Raw genomic sequence first — 19,223 nt, 5'->3', positions numbered from 1 at the left:
ATGCACAACTTACCCTGCCAGTATTGTTGAGGTGCAGGCCTCTGCACAAACAACCAAGGCTGAGACCAGCTACTGGCTCCTTCCCACAATGCATTCATTTTCATCCTTCAACAGGACCTCTGAGTGAAGTGTGGAGATGAGTGATCTCAGGTGTGGAGCAGGAGAAGCTATTTCACTATCTAAGGAGTCCCCTCAACAATCAATGAGTGTGATATCTGTTCAAGAAGCGCCACAAATTTCTCAAGCCCTTAATAATAATCTGACTGGGTTACCCCAGCCACCCTGGGTGGCTTCCAACAAATTAAAACACAATACATCAAACACAAAAACTTTCCTGAATTTTAAGGAGAATGTGGAAGTCTTCTAGGATTCACATTAGGGTGTGAAACAAGAGGTCCAGTACCCTTTACTTCACAGAGTTCTTCAAAAGAATAAGGAAGAAACCTTATTCAACCCCCTCCCTGCCATGGACCCAGCAACTCCTAGACCTAGACCTGAAGTCAGAAAACAGCCTATTTCTTCTTTGGTTTCACTGGTAACTTCTGGTAGACTAGGACAAAGAGAGGAAATAGCTTACTGATGATCAGACCAAACTACATGATAAATGGCGTGCCATCACTGGCATTTTGGACGCTCTAATCCTCCAAAAAGCAGATGTGTCAAGGAGGCAATTAGAATCAGGGCCATGGCTCGCAGAGGAATGGCACTGGCCAGAGGCAGTGGGACACAAGATAAAAACTACCACAAATTACTCCAGAGAGGTCACTACATTTTGCAAGGCCTTTGCTTTACAAGAATAGGGAATTTGAGTGGCTTATACTGTCAGTCCCTCATGCTTTTCTGCAGCATCCAAAACAGAACTTTCAGTATCCCACTACAACATGCAGCTCTGGATATACAATCATGCGTAGGAGAAACAAGCATTTTGTTTTGGCCATTACAGATAAGGATGAGAACAAGGGAGGGTGAGGCACTTTTCTCAATATTTCCAGCTACTCTGCATGTACAAGATGTGTCCAGTGTAACAATTTCCCTCCTACTGTGATGGCACTCTTTCCCCAATTCTGCTTTAGTAGGTGTGGAAATGAAGCATTGCATCCAGTAGGAAGAGAATGACTACACAGGGCAGAAGAGTGTTGGTGGAAAATCTGTTTGCTCTTTTACTGAAAGGAGATGTTTCTCGTGCTGGAAACACTCTACTGTAAAATGAAAACCAAAAGGTTGCACAGCATGGATATGACCTTATCTTGGAAACTGACAACTTCTGTGGCCTGTTGATGCTGGTGGTAGTAGTGGCAGTGTTTTTAAAGAATCCCCCAGCCGTGGCAGCTTTAAAATATAATTTTGTTTTGCACTATTAAAGGTATTTCCTAGCTGTTTGCTCTAATAAGCCTGGCATATATGAGGAGCCTAGTGTGTGAGGAAGGTTTGGTGAAACTTCACCTTTTACACAGTCAGCATGGACTTTAACCTAGTGTGTCATACAAATGTCAACACCTCAATGAGCCCAAATAAGACCCCTAACCTTCCAGCCAAGGACCGAAGGACCTGCCAACTTCGGTTCTTATTTTTCCAAATTCAAATTCAGTTCTCCACATTTTGAAGCTATTCGCAATTGAACATTCATCAGGATTTTACTGCAGATTTCTCATGATAAACACATTTTTATATGCAGTTTTGACTAATGTACATATTTTTTCCAGCAATTTCCCCTGATATAACGCATGCTTTGCATTCATTTTTATGCACTTCCTCCTAATACATGCAAACATTGCAGGATTGGAGAACTATATTGCAAAATTCAGATAAATGCACATTTCAAAGGAGCCCTGTGTTTCAGTTCACGCATTATTTTAGAATGTGTGAACTTGATAGATTCAGCTTTAAATGCATAATTAATCAAATTTCTCCCGCAACCCTGATTCCCACCATATCTTCTTACATTCTTCAACTTCTACTGCTTCCCTTTGTATCAACTTCACACAATCTCTGCATCCACTTAATTGCTTTTCATGTGTCTGCCCTGCCCTCAGCCTCTTTGTCTCTTACCTTCAGTCCCCCTGCAAGGTTTTCCCCTCATCGCTCCCTCTCATCACTGCTGCCTAATGCAAGGTTCCTTCCCTCTGCTTTCTAACAGATTCCAAAATAAGATCCCTTTAGATGCCATTTGCAGCCATGTACTCTCTGGCAGCTTCGACTGTGTGAGTGTGTGTAACTCTCTTCTAAATTCAAAACCCTTCCCCTGTTGCCTGAACAAAGTGGAATGCTTGCTAAGTAACACCCTGTTGCCATGACAGCATCGCCTTGTATTCAGAGACACCCTCAGCGATGCTTTTGAGATGCACTGTTTAGGACACATCCTGTAATCACACTTTGAGATATCTGTTACAACTGTGAAGATAAGAAGTTTGCTTGAAAACAACAGCAAAGCATTCTGAAATGTGAATGGCCAGGTTCCTCAGGTAACATGGGTTTTGATAGTTCAAGCATGCAGTTTGATGGTGGGGAAAACGCACTCCGAATCCAGTGACAATTGGGCTGTGCGTCCATCTCTTTCCCCCTCATTTTGTGGATTTCAAATCTGTTTCAAATGCACAGCTGCAATATTTATTTCATGCTGAATATGAAGCAGAATAATGAGGTGGTCATTAAACCCAGTGCTGGCGGAATCCTAAGCTAGGAACTAATGGCTGAAACCTGAAGCAATTTGTTCAGGATTGCCAAGCACAGTCTGTGGATGAGTACCATATATTCTGGCGTATGAGACGACTGGGCGTATAAGACGACCCCCAACTTTGCCAGTTAAAATATAGAGCTTGGGATATACTCGCTGTATAAGAAATACGACCCAGCGTATAAGACAACTCCTGACTTTTGAGAAGATTTTCCTGGGATAAAAAGTAGTCTTATATGCAGGAATATACAGTATTTCCTTCACCATAAACTGAATGGTTTAAAGCCATATTAAGAAGAGGATGCGTGAGAAATCTCTGAGTATAAAAGACTTCAAAAGAAGTATGATACATGTTGGCTACAAGGTTACATTTTCACATACATACACTGCAGCTTCTTCCCAAATACATGCAGATGAAGCAATCCTTTTCCAGTTGCTACTTCCAAGTGTTTTAAAGGGGAAACATATAGGCATCCTATTTTGTACCTTGAGATCAGAACCCAAGTTCAAAATGTATAGTAAGGAGTAGGTTACCAACCATCCCATTCACACCTGAAATGATAAGGAAGAGTATATCAAAATATTAATATTGTATTCTACCACTCTCCTGTTTCCTAAAATGACTCTGCCCTTTCTCACTTGCTGATTGTTATGCCTCTCAGAATGGCTTCTGAGACATCTTCCTCCTCACCTCCACCAGTTCCTCCTCTGTTTCGTGAAGCATTTAGAACAGGGCCCCCAGACTACGGTCCGCGGGCCAGATGCGGCCCAATTGGCCTCCCAATCCGGCCCGCAACGACCCCCGCTGCCCGCCGCCCGCTCTTACGGTGCGCAGCACGGCGGCACACTTCCAGACCGGAAAAAATCGCTGGAAATTGTTTGTGCGCATGCGTATGGGCCTCTCCCGACCCAGAAGAGGTCATTTCCGGTGCATTTCTGGGTCGGGGGAGGCCCATACGCATGCACACAAACGATTTTCGGCGATTTTTCCGACCTGGAAGCGCGCCACCGCGCCAGTAAGTGTGTGCATGCATGCGCACGGGCGCGCACTCCCCCGCCCTCCGGCCCGCCGCGCGGTCGGCGCAGCGGGCACCAGCCCAAAGCCGGGTAAGTCTGGGGACCCCTGATTTAGAACAACGTCTTTGCCCCAATTATCTACTATAAGTATGTGAGGCTAAAATAAGCCCATTATTCTTATTCTGTTTACCTCCGATTCTATCTGTCCCCACTTCCAGAGTTTTTTTTTTCTTGTTGTGGCTTCCTCTTTTGCAGATTGTTGGGTAAGAGACCTGTCAGACCTGTTCTTCATAAATTGCCATGTGTACGATTTACACTGGTTCATGGGGTCACGGAGAGCCAAACATGACTAAGACGACTAAACAACAACAACAATCAATAGCACTATATCAGACAATCAATAGCACTATATCAGTATGTTCAGTGATCAACAATTACTTAGCCATGAACATCATCACACTGCCTAAATTACAGTTTAAGCAATTGCTTTCTGTTTCCTATTCAATTTGGTGACAGGAGACACACAGGTGCTACTGTTAGTAGGTACCTTAAATTGATTAGCTACAAAAATAGAACTGATGGGCAGGCGCACAAACCATCATCTCTTCCTGACTGATATTACTGCAGTATTATTATGCGTGTACTGCTAAGCACTTCCTCTCTCTCTCCCAAGCAGCAGCAAGTTTAACTCTTCCTTTCTTTTGCAAAGAAAGTAGTGACTATTAGGCTGCTCAATATTAAATTTCTATTTTGCTGTGCAAGTTATTTATTGTAGACTCTGCTTAATTATTTCAGCAAAGCTTAGGCTACATTTTACAGTTTAGTATCCAACATCCCTTAGAGGTGGTAACTTCTTGGTAACTATCTCTTGCTGGCACCTCCCTGGAAGAAAAGGGTGGCTACTAAGTCACTACCTCCAGGGGCAGGGGCAATGTGCCTCTGAATAACAGTTGCTAGGATACAAGAGGAGAGGGCTATTCTGTTGCTGTCCTGGCTTCCCAATCAGGTAGGCATCCTGTTGGCCTCTGTGGGAAACAAGGTGCTGAACTAGATTAGCCTTTGGTCCAATTCAGCAGGGCTCTCCTTACGTGCTTAACCTCGAGAACAGTTAGTTTACCACATACTCCTTAAAATTGTTGGGAAGGTAGGAAATATTCCAGTGTGGTGCCAGTTGGGAGGGGAGAAAAGCAAACATCCTAGGTATACCTGCCACTGAATTAAATAAGAATTCAGATTCTTTTTTTCCCCATTTGAAGCTTTGAATAGCTCAGCACGTATGACTACCTCCCATCTTTTTCATTCTGATGAGTCCGTAATGAAACACTTGGGCAAATGAAGCCAAGGTTGATAGATCAATTGCATGGGCTAATAGATTCATACATGGAGCCATATAAAGGCATATTTTGACCAGAATTTAATAAATAAAGGGAGCTGTGATTACGTAAAAGGAGAAAACTCTGTAGTGGAATGCTGTCAATAAACCGAGGAGATTAGGTACAGAATACAAACAAATGTTTATATTAAAAGCAAACAAACCTGGAATTCTCTCTTCCCACCTCTGGAATATCGTTTTAAATTCAATACTTCTAAACTACTTGTACTGCTATTCTCCCCAATTCAAATCTGATTTCTTCATTTCTGTGGCTCACAGATATTCTGGCTAGGACAACACATTAAAAGGTTAATCTTGATTTTTCTATCTAAGAGCAGCTTGACAATGACCCTGTCCTGAGTCAGCCTGGAGTCTGCAGCCCCATTTTGGGACATGGCCCAATACCGTACTTACAACACAAAAATAACTCCCTCTGAGTCAAGCTAGCAGAGAGCAGCAGCATCCAACAGGTGAGATAGGAGAAATTAGGTTTTGTAAAGAAAGAAATGGGGAGATTGAATACTCAAACCTGCTAACTCCCCCACCCCAAGGAATGTTCTCATAGAATCATAGAGTTGGAAGAGACCACAAGGGCCATCCAGTCCAACCCCCTGCCAAGCAGGAAACACCATCAAAGCATTCCAAAGAAGGAGACTCCATCACACTGCTTGGCAGCAAATTCCACTGCCAAACAGCTCTTACTGTCAGGAAGTTCTTCCTAATGTTTAGGTGGAATCTTCTTTCTTGAAGTTTGAATCCATTGCTCCATGTCCGCTTCTCTGGAGCAGCAGAAAACAATCTTTCTCCCTCCTCCATATGACATCCTTTCATATATTTCAGGGGTGGCCAACTTCCAAGAGACTGTGATCTACTCACAGAGTTAAAGACTGGCAGTGATCTACCCCCTTTTGGGGGGTTCAGGTCAAAGTTGATGAGCTTTTTTGCTTTTTTTTAGGAAGGAGGAAGGCCCATTATTGGGGGGTTCAGGTTGAAATTGTTGAACTTTTTATAGGGAGGGAGGGGAAAGCCATGTTTTTTAGGGGTCTAGGGCAAAAATGTTGAGCTTTTTTGGGGGGAGCCAAACTTGTTGAGCTTCTTGGGGGGCACCAGTGATCTACCACAGATGTCCAGTGATCTACCGGTAGATCACGATCTACCTGTTGGACGTGCCTGATATATTTGAACATGGCTATCATATCACCCCTTAACCTTCTCTTCTCCAGGCTAAACATACCCAGCTCCCTAAGTCATTCCTCATAAGGCATCGTTTCCAGGCCTTTGACCATTTTGGTTGCCCTCTTCTGGACACGTTCAAGCTTGTCAGTATCCTTCTTGAACTGTGGTGCCCAGAACTGGACACAGTACTCCAGGTGAGGTCTGACCAGAGCAGAATACAGTGCTACTATTACTTCCCTAGATCTAGATGCTATACTCCTATTGCTGCAGCCCAGAATTGCATTGGCTTTTTTAGCTGCTGCATCAATTTAGCTGCTGTTCTACCCAAACCCTGGATGCCAATCTCCTGAGTTGTAATGGGATATTGAATAACCAGGGTGAAAACCAACCCTGCCAGTTAGTACAGCCATCATCCCTATTAGTGCCCTCAGGCTGTTTCTGGGCATCCTTGGGATTCACAGAGACAAGCGCCAAACGGTCTACTCACTCTCTATCTCCTGAGCCCCAAACAAACTAATTATTCAGTAGCACCAAGCAGCCAGGTAACAGATTTAGAGCCAGGCTTACTTCAAGAAAACACACCAGAATAGATGCAGGAGGTTAGAAACATAGGCACAAGAACCCATTACCAGTAAAAAGATACCGGTAATTAAAGGACTAACAGTGTAAGGAAGGATACTTTTGGGAATTCAAGTACAGAACAGAAAATAACAAAGCTAGCATGCCTCACCCTAATGCTAACCATTAAGAGTCAGAGATCCCCACCAAACTAGCAAGCTGCACCCAGGCACACAAAGGTATTGCAGTCCACAATCTTCATAAAAATGGGGGCCACCAGACACTTGGATAAAGGACACAGGTATTGTTTGGCCTATCAGGGCCCAGAGGCTTTCTTCGCAGCACAAGCAACTGTGTATGCCTGCTGACCATGCAGCTACTCACTTTCTGCACTGTCGTAGTGAGCGTGATACTGTCTTGCACCAGACACCCATAACTGGCAAGGTGAAACTAATTAATGGAACTTCTTTCCTCAGTGAATACTGTACCCAGGACACTGAGTAAAATGCCCTTTTAAAATAGGCAAGAAAGGGGGGGGGGGTTCATTACAGGTTTGCTTTAGTGAATGGGGTAGGTGCAGCCAATTCTGACAGATAGAACTGGAACAGAATAGCCTCTTTTCCACCCTCAAAAATTAGATGATATGCTGCCATTATATAATCTTCTACTCTTAGTAGAGGTAAGGCAACTTTTCAAGGCTCGCAGATCCCATTTTCCGCATGCAAACATAAACAGCACACTCAGCCAGAATCTGTGGTGTGTATTCTATGTGCTACGCGGCATACAACGGAGCTGGGAAATATTTTCAGACTGGTGGGCCAAGATCCTATCTCCCTAAGCCCCAAATTGGGCAGGTGGATGAGACAGCCTACCTGTCAATCACCTAGTCATAATCGTAATGACACCAGGTGACAACAATGCCTTGAAGAGAGTTTCTCCATCCCTTCCCTACTTTAATGCAGATGCAACTGACAGATGGCTGTCTGGCCTCTGAACATAAGAACAAGTGGTGAGCAAGTTCGACCAGGCCAATGGCCCTCCTAGTCCAGCATCGTGTTCTTGCAGTGAGCAACCAGATGTCTGTGGGAAGCCTTGGACAGCAGTACAGCAACAAGTGCCAGCTAAGAAGAGCTCATCACTTTTCAAAGCAGTCTGCTCCACTGTCTCTTAACACACAGGCAAAATCTGCTTCCCTGCTATTTCCACCCATTGGTTCTAATCCAGTCCTCTGGAACAACAGAGAAAATGTCTGCTCTGTCTTCTGCATGGCAGACCTTCAGATATTTGAAGACCAATGTAATGTCTCCACTCTACTCCAGGCTGAATGCACACAGACCTTTCAACTGTTCTTCACAGAAATTGGTTTTTAGCCCATTAGCACCCTTGTTTTTCTCCCCTGCACATGCTCCAAATGGTCTATGGCCGATCTTAAAATGTGGCACCCCTGAACACAGTTCTGAAGATATGGATTAACCAGGGCAGAATAGTGCAAAGTTATTACTTCTTATGATGTGAACACTATGCTCCTGCCAAAGTGGCCTAAGATTGCAGTTTGCTTCTTAGCAGCTACATCTCACTGCCGGCTCATGCTCAGCTACATCCACTAAGGGCCCATCCACACATTCTTTGTCCTGTGATTTCAAGTCAAGGGTCCGAAAGGTGGGGCTGTTGTTGTTTTGTCCCACCACTTTCCTTGGGAAAGCCCACTGTTTGCTGCTGAATCGGAACAAACATCAATATGCAGAAAACCCGATTGACGTTTGTTCCGATTCAGCAGAAAACAGGTTTTCCTTGGGAAAGTAGTGGGGGGGGTACACCCTCTGAGCCAACCAGTAACTTGAAAACATGAGAAGAACACAAGTATGAATGAGCCCTAGGATGCCTAGATCTTTCTCACAATTCTGTTTTCAAGCCAGGTCTCCCCATTCTACATTTGTGACATTGCTTTTGTGTTTAATTTTTACCCAAATGCAGGTCCTTATGTTTTTTTATCCTGAATGTAAACATTTTTGCTTTAGCCCCCTGCTCCAACACACCTGTGTACAGTAATTCTGAATCTTGATTTTTGTCTTCTATAGTGTTAGCCATCCCTCCCATCTGCAAATCTGATAAACTTCCCCTCTATATTCTCATCCAAATAGAAATATATTGAATTGGACAACTGCTCATGTTTTTGTTTTACATTTATCTTCTAGAAATGGAAATCACACTTTCCCACACAAGAAATGCAGAGTGTGCAGCAGTACATCTCAGGACTTCCTGCACTCAGACTGAATACCAAGTGAGATCAGGCCATTACAATTCTTCACAGTGCCATCTATTGGCTTGTTGTAATGCATACAAGTTCAAAAGATGGTTCCATTAACTTGTGGAATTTGTGTTCCTGTAAACATTATTGCATAATTAAATTCCCTGTATCACGGTGGGGAACCTCAGCCCTGCAGGCTGAATGCAACCCTCCAGGGCTCTCTATCCAGTTGTCAGGACTCTCCTAGTATAAAACATTTCTCATTGGCCCGGCTTCATCTCCTCCTTGAGTGCTTTTGCCTGGCTGGAATGTAATAATGGAGAGGTGGGTGTGGATGATGAGAGAGAGAGAAAATGTGTGAACATGAAAGCCTGCTGGATCAGGTCAATGGTCCATCAATACCCAGTTCTCACAGCAGCCAGCTTCCAACTCGTGTGTGACTGGAATGCAGCCTACTGTAAGAGCCACATCCATTGCTCCACTCACTTTTGCCTCTGACTCCAGCCACCCCTGGCATCCAGCCTTCAGAAGGCTTCCCACAAGGCAATGTGGTCCTGTGGCTGGAGAAGGTTCATCACCTGTGGCCTATATGCTGATGATGCTATGTAGCATATTGCCATGCGGGTCTTCCTATGGCTCCTCTGCAATCCTATAATTCCTGCTACAATCCAAAATATCTTTATGATTATAATGAAGAAAGCAAGCCTAAACATATTTATCCAAAGCAATTTCCAATTGAAATCCATGCACGTTACCTTCAAGCAAATGTTGGGCTGGGCTGTGCAAGAGAACCCAGGAGACAAAGTACAGATATTGAAAACTCACATTGAATGTCACCATTAACTTGCATCCCAATTCTAAACATATTCCAAGTGTTTCATTGACTTGGTGGACTTTCTGTCCAAGTAAATGTTACTTCCAATCTCAAGCACACTCTTAAACCTCATTTATTTCAACGGGAGCACCTTTAAATCTCATTTATTTCAATGGGAGAAGTAAGCATGTGCAGCCAATTCTGACAGATAGCACTGGAACAGAATTGTCATTGGAAAGTTTCAGCCTCTATTCCACCCTCAAAAATTAGATGATATGCTGCCATTATATAATCTTCTACTCTTAGTAGAAGTAAGGCAACTTTTCAAGGCTCGCAGGTCCCATTTTCCACATGCAAACATAAACAGCACAGTTCGAAAGCCTGTCAAAATGCAAGTAGATAAATAGGTACCACTCCAAGCGGGAAGGTAAACGGCGTTTCCGTGCGCGGCTCTGGTCCGCCAGAAGCGGCTTTGTCATGCTGGCCACATGACCTGGAAGCTGTACGCCGGCTCCCTCGGCCAATAACACGAGATGAGCGCCGCAACCCCAGAGTCGGTCACGACTGGACCTAATGGTCAGGGGTCCCTTTACCTTTACGCATGTGTTCAGGCCTCTACCACTAAAATAAATGGGACCTAAAATTAGGTTATAGTAGTTCACATTCAATAAGACTGCTCATAGAATTGTGATATGCAACAACCTATTAACACCACTAGATGGTTCCCACACCTATTAAAAGCAGGCAGGATACATGAAGTTAAATAAAATCTACTTTGAGGGGAATTGGGGGGGGGGTCCACTCTATTGTTGACTCCCAAAGCAGCCTATAATTCAAAGTCAAGTGAAGGAGGCAAAGATTGGGAAGCAGTTTATCTAACAGTGCAGCCTGCCACCCTGCCTCATAATATGCTCTTGGGAACCCTGGGAACAGCAGCTTGACATATAAATGCACCCATCTTCTCACTGCATTGGGCAGAAGCCAACAGAGATGGGAAACAACTGCAAAAAGAATCAGCAAGTCTCGTGATCTTTCCTTTACACACGGCTAAATTATGATGAAATAAAAACCATCAGTAGGATGGTATCCTTTCAAAAAACGTCTTCCTCTGACTTGCAGTATCCACTGCCACTCTAAAGGGGTAATGAAACTGAAGTTGGATTTTTACACCACATGAACTTGCAACTTTGCATCTCAGTCTCAATTTCCCTTTGCAGCTATCTAAAGGGGAACAAATGCACTGGCTCCAACCTTTACCATTGCAAACTGGTGTTTATCAGGACAATGTAGAAAGAATTGCCCCCCTAAGGTCAAATAATTTTATTTTTTAAAAATACTGCCACATATTTCCAACTCAAGCTTCATTGCTTTTTTGTGGTGCACAATAAATCAAAGTCCACATAGCTGCAGAAACATGAAACAGCTGCCCCAGTCTGCAGTGTCATTTGTTCATTCATGTTTCAGTTGATTAGATCATAGGAAACAAAGTGTTTATTGCCTCCAAAATATCTAAGACTAAGGGGTCAGGGCCAAAAGCCCTCTGTTTGCTGAAATGTTCATCAGCAACATAAGCTTTTCAAATACTTAGAAGCTGCAGTCTGGTGCCACTTTGCTGAGTAAAGAGTAGATATCCAATTAGCAAAATCTTGGGTTACTGATAACACCAATGCCACTATCTTAACATAATCTCTTCATCGTTGCAAAGATGACAAATACATAGGAGCACAAACATAGATACACAAAACACGTAGACAGTTATGCTAATTTGATTTTTTTTAAATCCGAAAAGCTATTATAGTTAAAGTATTCTGCTGCTGCTAGGATTGCTCATTCAATTATTTGCTCCACTCTATTGTTATAATTTGGGTTTGCTCTCAGCGTCTCTCCTTTATATACGTACAGCTCTCCTGGTATGTTGCTGAGAAACAGAGATTTTGTTAACATGACATTCAAATGAGTTCTTTTTGATTCGATCAACCTCAAAATTTCCAAAACAGGGTCAAATGCACCAGGTATCTATTTGCATCCTGTTAAATTAGTAAAATGTATATACACAGCACTTACTTTTCATACTTGCAAATCTTAGACTCTTCATGTATAGACTACATCCTCTTCCTTACAAAGAAACACTGAGCAGCCAATGTGTGACACATCATAGCACTTCAATAGGCTTTCAGGGTTTTCTGCACTAAATATCACCCAATAGAAAGATTCCCATCCTCCCAAGTGTTTGTTTCAAAGTGCGTCCTTGGCACACAGTGCTAAATACTAACACAGAGCGCGTTTTGAGGTAAGATTTTTGTACCAGCAACTCCAAGAAGGGATTAACAATGTTTCAGAGATCAAAAGTTTTATCCTCCAAGGGGAATGCTAAAAGGACTTTGCCCTCTTCCCCTTTTTTATGTTATCCCCCCCCCTAGTAACTGAGATTAGATTTTTTTAAAAAAAATTCTTGCAGTGCAGAGGGTTTGGCATTCATGCGCAGCAAGTTCCTCTTCGCAACCTGCACATCTCCACAACACCATGAACGAAATAAAAAGCAGCTACTTACTTGGTCCAAACAGGGCTTTCAAGATTCCCACACACCAACATATCCTTTGACTCAGAGCTACCTCTTCCTCATTCCCTAACAAAGCACCAATAGCAACAGCATGGGAGATGCAGTTCTGAGGAGCCAGCCAACATCACTCCACTCTTACCAAGATTCAAAAGAACAATGGAAGCTCCACCCTCTCCAAGTCCCTGAAAGGCTGGGCATGAGTGCCTCTTTGATACACCCAGTTCTCCCTTGGGACAGATGTCCTGAAATCCCGTCTGGAAAATCCACCATACTGTGAATCCCTGCACGCCAACCAGGGGCAAATCCTGCAACACAGAACTAAAAAGGCTGCCCTTGGCTCCATAGCATTGGAACATTAATTTTTTGCCTACTTAAGGAAGGTGCGATCCTAAAATTGCTTGCTTGGAGGCAAATTCCGCTAAAATGAATTTGTTTAGAACTAGGATGCCAATAGGAAAACACCTCTTCAACTAATAAGGGGGGAAATGATAAAGTTGTGGCAACAACAACAATAATAATGGCTTGCATGCCAAACTCCCCTATCCCTGCCTTAGGCTGCATACCAGTAGCAATGTACGGTAAGCAAAAGCCCTGTCAGCCTATATCATAGGACAGGCATCCCCAAACTTCAGCCCTCCAGATGTTTTGGTCTACAATTCCCATCTTCCCCGACCACTGGTCCTGTTAGCTAGGGATCATGGGAGTTGTAGGCCAAAATATCTGGAGGGCTGCAGTTTGGGGATGCCTGTCATAGGAACTAACAAAGATGCCTTGTACAGAGTCAGACCATTGGCCATCTCACACATTGTCTACAATGACTGGCCACAGCTCTCCAAGATTTCAGACAAGGTTTTCTCCCATGAGAAGGCACTGTATTAGGGCAAGCCTGACACAACAAGCTGAATGAACCTAAGAAGCTGCCACCAAATCAAACAGTTGCCGCATATGACTGTCCCCTCTGGCTGTGATCCTGCAAAGCCTTAAGACAACACAGAGGAGACTCGTGGACCTTCAGGAATTCCTGGATTACAACTCCCATCATCCCTGATCATTGGCCTTGGCGGCTGGGACTAATGGGAGTTGGAGTCAAAAAGCCACAGGTTCCACACTAGAGATCCTTCCTGGTCCTGCTCCCACTCCTTTTAACTGAATATGTTGTTGTTTAGTCATTTAGTCATGTCCAACTATATGTGACCCCATGGACCAGAGCACGCCAGGCACTCCTGTCTTCCACTGCCTCCCGCAGTTTGGTCAGACTCATGTTGGTGGCTTCGAGAACACTGTCCAACCATCTTGTCCTCTGTGGTCCCCTTCTCTTTGTGCCCTCCATCTTTCCCAACATCAGGGTCTTTTCCAGGGAGTCTTCTCTTCTCATGAGGTGGCCAAAGTATTGGAACTTCAGCTCCACAATCTGTCCTTCCAGTGAGCACTCAGAGCTGATTTCCTTCAGAATGGATAGGTTTGATCTTCTTGCAGTCCATGGGACTCTCAAGAGTCTCCTCCAGCACCATAATTCAAAAGCATCAATTGTTCGGCGATCAGCCTTCTTTATGGTCCAGCTCTCACTTCCATACATCACTACTGGGAAAACCATAGCTTTAACTATACGGACCTATACGGAACTAACTACCGTATATAACCGAATATACTAGGAATTGAAACTGGGAGCTTCAGCATGCAAAGTATGAGCCCTTCCTAGTTGGAAGCTCTTTCAAGCCAGAGTTGAATCAGAAACCTACATATAGTAACTGAGCAAACCATTCAATTCATAGCTGTCAAGTTCTCCCTTTTTTTAAGGGAAATTCCCTTATGCTGAAGAGGCTTCCTCGTGAGAAAAGGGAAAACTTGACAGCTATGATTCAATTCAATGTCTGTCTGCGGGGGGGGGGGGCATGCAGAAATAGGGAGCAGGAATGTCAGGCACTTGACAGAAACAAATGCAATACACACAATTTAGAAAACCCAAAGTGCCCAGTGTATTACACAGGCCACAGGCCTAGAGATTGGGTCAGAAAGAGGTTTCAGCAGCATGATGCAAGCCTGATTTTCTTTTGTATCTGCTGTACTTGCTGCTGGTTTGAACAAATCTTCAACTGAATGTTTGGAACTCAGGAAGTAAAACTCTTGTAAAACATCCAAAAGTTTCACCCTCCAATCGCTGTCTGGAATCTCCCTTTATTGCATTGTAAGCAAGCACTCTTTTTCTCTTTTCTTTTCTTTATATACACTTGGTTAAAGCAGGAGGGGAGATGTGGTGTAAATTAATGTTCACTGTAACCACAGAAACACCTCTTCTACATCTTGCAGCATCACTCATATTGTATAACTATATTAAAAAGTAACTATGGAAACTAGTTATTAACTGGTCAAAATGACTAAACAAGAGCTGTTGTAATTTGAAAAGGAGATTAAAACAGAAAACAACTTTGTTACATATTAGATCTTTGGGAATTTTAAACTATTCTGTCCTCATCACTGACTGCAATCCAGATAATTCCTGCATTGCAGGGGGCTGGACTAGATGGCCCTTGGGCTCCATTATAACTCTAAAATTCTATGATAAGCCTCTTGAGGAGAAAGGAAACTTGGTTATCGTTATCCTTCACATGCCTGGTGCAAACATAATATTATGTGGCAGAAGCTCTTAATAATCATGAGATGTAATATTGGGTGTCATGCTCTCTCCTCTCCTCTCCACTCCTCTTCAACGGGAATCCTTCACTTCCCAAGAAGCCTGATTCACATACAACTGTTATAAGAATTTTAAGGTCTTAGATATATAATAAATGTTCATAAATGTACAAGGCAAGCACGTGCATAAAAATATAAACCAATGGCTGAAAACAGTACAGAAAAAGTCCTGAAACCATTTTGAGTCTCCCAAAAGTGACCAAATGATTCTCTGAAAGGAGGGAGGAAATGGAAAAACCTCCCCATTGTCTCTGTGCTCACAAATCCTGTCTTAAGGGCACATTTAAGATATGAATAGGATGTGAGCCTGTGACCTGGCTCAGGAACTAAGTATTTATCATTACAAAAGACTGGCCAGGTTCCCCAGGTAATCCAGTCAAATGACCATTAACAGGTAAACTGCCAGACAGGAATAAACAAGGTACTCAGATTTCTGCTGTAGATCACATTTTTCTGTGATGCAGGTACCAGTATGACGTGTCTGGGGGGTGGTCATCTTGGGCTACACGCCTTCTGTGATGTATGTATGATGCTTCTGGGGTGGCCTTGGAGGGCAATTTTAAATGTCTACCGGTATATAAGGGCAGGCATGCTTTTGTTCAGGGTCCTTTTTTCTCCTGTGTGAGAGAGAACACTCTGTTGCAACAGTCAATAAAGATCAAGCTTATTAGCTGCTTTGCTTCTCAACATTCTCTGGTTGGCCTCTGTTATTTTCTCCTACCGATGGAGAACCTCCAAAGGACTCTACAAGGGCTCTTGTATACCCCTTAAGGGAATAAGGGCAGATTTTGTTGTTTATTATAATGGTTTGGCACAAACAAGCAAACATGTGAGCTCCCAAAGAAGAGGTGGTGGCTGCTTTGCTCCTCCTCTGCTGCTGAACTTGGCCCTCTCTCCAGACAAACCAAGAACTGTAACCAAGGCTTGCCCCCTGGTTTACAATAAAATAGCACAGTAAAGTTACAAAACACTAAAACAACCAACAACAACATTAAGTCTCATTAAAATAACAGGGAGTTATTAAAGCCCTCATCATCAATCCACAGTGCCATAAAATCAATTAACCTAAATCAGATTGGAATAAAAACGTTCTTAGGGCTCTTCAAAAAACTCTCAGGAATGGCTTCATGCAAACCCCTGGAGAGGGTATTCCATAAGAAGGGAGCCACCCGGTCCCTGGAATTGCTCTCATCAGTCCTTGAGACCATAAGGCTAGTGCAGGTTGGCCTTCAGATCTGCATATTCCTATCATTCAGATCCCTGGGGGAAACTCTGCTGTGTGCCCCTCCACTATCAGATAAGAACATAAGAGGAGCCTACTGGATTAACCCAATGGCCCTTCGAGACCAATCCCCTGTTCTCACAGTGGCCAGCCAGATGCCTGTGGGAATCCAGATGTACAGTAAGCAGGGAGACACAAAAGAGCTCCCATCCGCTTCCACGTGGAAACCAGGATGATGACTGTACACACGCTACACAAATGAAAAACTTGAGGATCCATTCTGGATCTTTCACATAAGTCAAATTTTTTTGGTAGAAGAAAAAGTGATGTTTTTTTTAGTACATTATTCTGGAATATTAGCTGAATAATGACTTAGTTGTGTGGCAGCATGCCAAAAAATCTGAAAAAACAGCAACTGCTATACTATAAGTAGTAAGTGTGGAAAGGTCCAACAACTCTGTATCCATAATCTAACAGAACAAATGGTCTTCAATAATAATAATACATGCATAATGATCCAGTATGACTAATTGTATCTTTTTAATTGCAGCCAGTGTGACAGCAAGTATAATTAGCAAACAAGTGACATTTCAGGTGCCTTTCCTACTGATTATGTTGCTATTAAGATATAGTATACTACAGGCTTTGAAACATGCTTTGCTACAAAAATAGTGATCCTCCTTCATTCTAAGCCAATACTGACTACTCTTATTGGCAGCAGCTATCCAGAGTCTCTAGCAGAATTTCCCCCCATTACCTACTACCTGATCCTTTTAACTGAAGATGCCAGAGATTGAGCCTGTGAGCTCCTGCATGCAAACAACTGGGCCTAGTTTGTCCATTATGGGTCATAACACAACTTAAGAAGAGTCTCATACAACCTTACATTTAACAATTCACCTGGCCAAAGAAGGCAACAAGGAATCCCATGCAGGTGTTGAGTTGCACACCCCTAGCATCAAAAAATAGTTCTGTAGCAGCTCTCACACTACTTGAGCAACATTAAAACAGGCTGTAAAAGTGGGGCAATTTTAGGGTGACAAAAATATGCTCTCATTAGCAAGTTTTACTGACACTGATCAGCTCAACTGTTTCATTACATCACAATCAGTTGATTTAACCCAGGGACGCGGGTGGCACTGTGGGTTAAACCACAGAGCCTAGGGCTTGCTGATCAGAAGGTCGGCGGTCCCTGTGACGGGGTGAGCTCCTGTTGCTCGGTCCCTGCTCCTGCCAACCTAGCAGTTCGAAAGCACCTTAAAGTGCAAGTAGATAAATAGGTACTGCTACAGCGGGAAGGTAAATGGCGTTTCCGTGTGCTGCTCTGGTTCGCCAGAAGCGGCTTTGTCATGCTAGCCACATGACCTGGAAGCTGTAAGCCGGCTCCCTCGGCCAATAACGCGAGATAAGCGCCGCAACCCCAGAGTCGGTCACAACTGGACCTAATGGTCAGGGGTCCCTTTACCTTTACTATAGTTCTTTCACAGTGTAATCCATTCTACGTATGCACAAGGAAGTCCTGCTGAATCCAGTGGGACTTGCTCCCAGGTAAGCAGCTTAGTCATGCTGGCCACATTCTGTATGCCAGCTCCCTCGGCCAGTAAAGCAAGATTAGCGCCACAACGCCAGAGTTGTCCGCGACTGGACCTAACAGTTAGGGGTCCCTTTATCTTTTTATGGGGCACCTTTGGATTGTCAGATTTTGTTGAACTACAACCACCACCAGCCCTAGCTGGAAAGAGGACAGGGAAACCACTGGCTGAGAGATCTCACCATCCAAAGCATTCCACAGTTCCACTGTACAGTACATAGGGTACCACAAGCTATAGATACATTTCAGGTCTCAAAAGCTGGCATTAAGAAGCAGAGCTTGTTGAATTATTTGTACCCCTGTTTTTCTGGTTTTGTTTACATTGAATAAGGCCAATGCTACCTTAATAGGCCCAAGAGCAATTATTCTTCTATTCATACCCAACTCAACTCAAAAGCTTAAATTTATTGCTAAGGAAAATAACTGGAAGATGTGCTTGAGGAGGCAGATGTATTTTGGGTCAATTGCTGAAAACTTTGCATTGCTAAGTCTGAGATATGCACACGACACAGTTCCATCACTGGAAAGTTCCTCATACTTCCAAGTTTATTAACTGTATAAAACAGATGCTCCAAGATGAACAGGAATTCCGGTTCCGGTCGCGCTAGAGAGCGGAGGGGAAAAGCGGAGCTCCGTGTTCACGGAGGTTTCAACGCTAAATCTGAAGGCTTACAAGAGTCGGAGGCAAAAAAAAAAGGGGGGTGAGCGCTCAATACACCCCTTCTACAACAGCAAAGCACGGGGCTTTGCTGGAAAAGGGAACAGCGGCGTGAGAAGGCAGAACTCCGTGCCGGCACCCCTCTTATCAGCGGTGGTGGAGGCGACGGAGAGGAGCCGAACGCAGATCGCAAACGCAACCAAGTTGCAACCGAGTTGCCTTTCGACAGAGCGCCCCCAGATCCGCCTAGCGAGCGCCCAGAACTCCCTGATCTAAGAAGAGGAAAAGTAACCGGTTTGGCAACACGGAAGGAACTTTAAGATCAAACGTACTGTAACAAACCGGAGAAGAAAGATCAGGGGATCGTTTGTAACATCGCGAAAAGAACCTGCTAAGTATAATTCTATATGTTACTTTTTTTTTAAAGGGACTAACTAGTGGGAAGCTTGTCACATTGTAGCATTGGGAGAGACCGAACTGAAAGAAAGACTTTAGACTCCCGTCTCCCCCCTCCCCCCACCGGCTCTTTAAAAGATACTTTAAGCAGAGAGAACAGAGAGAATAGGACCCTGGAAAGGAGTGGAGGGGGAGGAAGAGACTGAAGTGCCGAAAGCAGTTTACAGCGCGCTTCAAAGAGAGGTG

The 19,223-nt window shown here is 43.7% G+C and overlaps 1 protein-coding gene across 7 annotated transcripts in view; it reads right to left on the bottom strand.

The window, feature by feature from the left end:
* The window catches only part of ACSL6 (acyl-CoA synthetase long chain family member 6), a 95,572-nt gene that overhangs the window by 48,234 nt on the left and 28,115 nt on the right, over positions 1 to 19,223 (bottom strand). The window contains exon 1 of one of the 7 annotated variants that reach the window (XM_060271681.2): positions 12,411 to 12,586. The exons of 5 other annotated variants lie outside the window; for them this stretch is intronic. The gene's annotated coding sequence lies outside the window, so the exon portion shown is untranslated. Of the gene's footprint in view, positions 1 to 12,410; positions 12,587 to 19,223 lie in introns of those variants that run through there. One more of the 7 variants, XM_088661890.1, reaches the window with a different exon arrangement.

Source organism: Zootoca vivipara, chromosome 2 (assembly GCF_965207765.1).
Source record: "Zootoca vivipara chromosome 2, rZooViv2.hap1.1, whole genome shotgun sequence".
NCBI lineage: Eukaryota > Metazoa > Chordata > Lepidosauria > Squamata > Lacertidae > Zootoca > Zootoca vivipara.
This window is presented reverse-complemented; position numbering and strand designations above follow the sequence as displayed.